Source organism: Gekko japonicus, unplaced genomic scaffold (assembly GCF_001447785.1).
Source record: "Gekko japonicus isolate JY-2015 unplaced genomic scaffold, Gekko_japonicus_V1.1 scaffold4921, whole genome shotgun sequence".
NCBI classification, from domain to species: Eukaryota; Metazoa; Chordata; class Lepidosauria; order Squamata; family Gekkonidae; genus Gekko; species Gekko japonicus.
In genome coordinates, this window is record NW_015174398.1 from 65019 (window position 1) to 69912 (window position 4894).

The window sequence follows — 4894 nt, forward strand, 5'->3', positions numbered from 1 at the left end:
GGGGAACTGCGATCCCCCGCGATCCCCCCCGAAATGACCTCTGCTCGTGAGGCAGAGGCCCATCTGCTCCTGCCTTTGAGGTAAGTGTGGTTTAGGATGGGTGACTCGCCCAAGGTCACCCAGAGAGTTCCCACCACAGAATGGGATGTGAGGTCCTAGTCTGAAACTGACCACTACACCACACTGCCTTTCTTGAGGTGGCTGCCATGCCTGGTGCCCAATGAATCCTCTCTCAAAGGCCAAAACAGCCCCTCACCTCACCTTTTGCGCCACCAAACCTGTTATGGTTTCCAAGTAACAGCCACTGAGAGCGTCTGCTTCTTAAAGCTACAGGCACTTCTTTTATCATTTGGGGTTTTTAAACCCCCGATGTATATATCTTTTAAAAGATTTTAGATTTTTCTTGAAACCTGGGACATTTTTCAGGTTTGTAGAAAGATTGGTCATGTCTGCTTATGGGTTCAGCCTCTGGCTTTAAGTATCCTCAAATCTGGCTGGCTTGGCTGTAGATAAGCATTTCCTGTTCAAAGCAAGTTGAGATGGGGGGAAAATACAGCTTTTTCTTTCCAGCTTCAAATTGCAGAAGACTTTCTGAGCTCTTTAATCCACCCAGGCAGCTTGTTAAACTGTTCGCAGTTTCACCATTTCCAAGATTAGACACACACTGATCTTCCTTGAAGTTTTTAATTACCTCTGTCTTTCCTTCTGTGGGCTTGTCCTTCACTTAAAAGAAGAAGCAGTTATTACAGAAGATTCCTTAGAAGCATCTTTGAACTGACTGCATTTCCCCCCCTTAGCAGCTGTAATGACCCCTTGTAAAGAAAGCCTCACATTGGTTAGACAGGGGAACAGATCTGCTTAGGAGTCAGAGAGGACTTGTTCCTGGGTCTGCAGTACAGACCATCCCTGAACAGACTTCCTTAAGATGCTCACCTGGGGCAAAGATGTAAATCTTTCATGATGCCCATCTTTTCAGAAAATCTAAACGTGCTGAGCTTTTCAGCAGTCTTGCTAAGGGCCAGCTGAATCCTTGCTCAGTGCTTTGTAGAACGGAGGAAAGCATCTGCTTAAGGATTCTGTAGAGACGGGACAACGTGCCAGCCTAGCCAAATAGACATAGCCAAATTCAAAGCAGCTCTGCTAGAAGGTCTTAATGGCCAGACTCAACTAGCGCTAAATGTCACTAACCCTGCCCATATGCGATGGGACGATCTAGAGGCCAAGGTTAGGATGGTTGCAAGTATCATGAGGAATGCAGGGACTATTAAGGCCCCCAAAGCCCCTAAAAAGACTAAAGAAATAGAGGAACCCATACAAACTATCATTTATGCCAACAATGGCACGCATTCCCGTTATCAGCCACGGGGTGGCTAAGGATATCGAGGGAATTACTACAGAGGGAATGACTATAAGAGACAGGATAAGAGCAAATGGAAAGCAAATGGAGGATGCGATAGGAACGGGAGAGACTATTACTCCAACCCCGGTCCTGCCCAAGCCCACTCCAACTGTCTGCTGCTCCTTTCCCGCCCCAGGAACAGAGTTACCCACTAGATTCAGGGTACCAGCCATGTCCACCACCTCACTACCAGTCCAAATACCCACCCAGACAACAGCGAACAGAGCAGCCCGAAGGGAACCAGTTCTGGAATGGCCCACCACCAGGCCAGGGTCCCCTTCGCTGACACCTCTGGATGCACCTAAAAGAAAAGGGAGCTGACATGGCCCTTTTCCACCAGCAGCCTGATTCTGTGCTGCACCAGGCTTTAGCAGATTATGACAGACTGGAGAGTCACCCGGTGGCCATGGTCAGAACTTTGCAGCGCCAGGACCTACCGTCCGCTGCGACCATGACGTCAGCATAGGGATGCCTGGAGTCACAAGCACTCCCCAAAGGCGTTCTGGCATGGCTTACGCCAGACCCTTGGGGGAGGCTGACTATAAAGGCAGGGGTTGGGACTCCTGGGAATTTCAAACCTGCAACCCTTATGGTAGCCAGTCATCCCCCCCCCCCAATCCAACCTCTCAGCAACACCCTGACCTCCTGGCAGCAGAGCTTGCAGGGGAAAGCAGCAGTTTCCCCACTTGGGAAAGTTTTCCCCTTCAAGAGAAAATAAGAGGACTTCCAAACCTTAATCGAGAAAAAGATTTAGAAATTGAGCAACTTACTAGGAAAAATCAGGAACTTCAAGAAATAGTAGCAGCCAGTATTAGAAATAAGGAGGAATTACAGAGATAACTGTGGTAAGAAATATTAAAAATATAGACGAAGGTTTGGGTTTAAAATGAACCAAAATAGTATACATATTTCTCTCTGCCCTTGCTAGGCCTGTTGAATCAAAGCCCGTGATTCTTTTGCAAAGCCCTTTTTTCCCCAGAAGGATCTTTTTCTTGGTCACACATGCAAGGATGTAAAAACATTCCAAGGATGTAAAAAAACATTCCATTCCCAGGTGCGAGACTTAAAGCCAGTTTGGGAAGCGACAGACCCCAATTTCCTAGATAATAAAATGTGTGACCTTTTGGGAAATTGGCAGACTTCAATCCATAGCTTTCATCTCTCTGATAACATCAAAGCACAGTTTATTCCCCTGATTGGGGAACACCGGGAAGAAACAATGACACTGTATCGATCCTGTGAACTTTTGTTGTGTGAAACCAAGGAAGGGATTTACAATCCCTACTTCTAGGAAACAATTTGTAATAGGCAATTTCCACCTCCAGATGCTAATAACACCTGATATGATCATCAAAAAGAACTCCTCCTTTGATCTAGCTGCATGCCATGGGGTGGGGGAAACTGCATGTTTATTTTTCTGTGTATTGTATCAAATGTTTAGGAATTAGGACTCTGAATGTTTTGCTATAATAAAGATAAGTTTTATTTTAAGAAGAGACTAGTGAGCCTTTGGTAAGGGGCAACACACAGGAGACACACGAACTGGGGGGGGAAGTGTGGGTGTCAGGGGTAAACACGCTTTCACAAACATGTGCAGACACACAACCACACACCCAAAATTCTCACAACAATAACTTGTTAAAGTCAAGACTCAGCTAGCACAACCTTCCATTTTAGAGCAGAACACAAACCAGAGATTAAGAATTCTAGAAGGGACTGAGTAAAGAAAAACACAGCAGCTCTAAAGATCAAGCTGTGCAAACCCAAACCTCACCTCTTTCCCGTGAGAATGAGAAAATATTTAGTGCAGCAAACCTAGCCTCGGCCTGCACAGACCCTTTAAATCTTGCAGCAAGGATCAGCCTAGATTGAACATCCCTGACAGATGTTTGTGCAGCCGCTGCTTAAAGACTGCCAGTGAGGGGGGAGCTCACCACTTCCCCAGGCAGCTGATACTTTACACCCCGGAAAACAAGTGGCCAGGGATGTTCCAGCTTTAAGTAGAAATGTTGTCAGGTTTTCAGAAAAGCCGGTCTATGGCTGCAGTCACACGGAGCATTAGCCACGCTACAGAGACGGAAGATAGGCGGATTTTCCGGGCGCGATCACACCGCAACATCCCCCGTGGCGAACCTGAGGCTTCCCCCAGAATAAGCGGAGTTAAAAACTAGTACGTTTCCGGAAACCGCGGGGCAAGGGCTGGCATCTGATCGCGTTTCCGGTGGTGGCATCCGGCGCCTGCCCATGTCCCTTCGCAAACAGGTTCCCCCCCCCAAGTCTCCACAAGATGCGCACAAGCACCCAACAGCGCATGCGCACAAAGAGGAGAGCGAAAGTGTCGTTTAGGCTTTAAAAAAATGACCCCGTTTGTCACGGCAGTGGCACCTAGCCATTGCTGGTGTGATCGCGCCGTGCCGCTTCTTTGCCACGCTGCAGGATCGTCGTGTGATCACCACCCTCATTTACCCACCGGCGCGGAGGGACGGACCCGTGGTGTGCCACCGGCGCATCTGATCGCATAATCACGGATCAAACTGCGCCCGGGCAATTAGCCACTCCTCCCCCCCCCCCGCAATATCCGGCCCGTGTGACCGGGGCCTATGGCAACATCTAATGCACAATTATTTCTCCCATTTTAGCCAGGGCCACAGGCAGACACTTTTACCTAGATTCATGTATGGAAATAAAGAGAAGGACGTTATGAGGAAAAGAAGCCCCCTCCGTCTTCTACCACTGGCACACTTGCAGCACACATATCTAGGTGTAAGACTCTTGGGAGCTCCGAGGCAATTGCTCTGCCAATCGAAGAAGAAAACGTTGAGCCTGGCCTCTGAGCAGCTATTAAGAATCGGCATTAGGTATGCCGCCTGGGTCAGTTCCTAACAGACACTCTGGGGAAGGCAGGCCAGGAGTCCAAGGGAAAGCCGACTTCATCCGCAAGCCTCAACACCACCCTGAGCACAGAGCTGAGCACTTTATGAGCCGACTAATTCCCTTCCACCCAATGGTGCGCCAGGCAGCGCACGATTTGGAACAGGCCACAAGCCGCCACCAGGGACTTGCTTTAGTGCACATCTAACTTGGTAACCCTTGAGAAGGAAGGATGCGTGCCCCTCGAAGCAAAGCCGCATTTAGGAACTAAGTTGACTCTCAGATTGCAGCATTTAACACACACACCCCACCCGCCGCCAGTCAAGCAAATTCAACACTAGGAAAACTGCCAGCAGGCAGACCCATGACCCTGCAGCGCTCCCCAAAATTATTCCACAAGAAGATTTCAAGGCTTCGATTTCCTTTCCTGCAAGGAAACACTTCGTTTATCGCTTATTTCTCAAGCAATATAGATCCAGGTGGGCAGCCGTGTTAGTCTGAAGCAACAGAACAAAGTTAAGAGTCCAGTCTGGCACCTTCTCTGGGGAAATGTTTGGAGAACCGGACTCGGAAAGTAGTTCTCAGTGGCATTTTCTCTGAATAGAGGGAGGTGTCCAGTGGGGT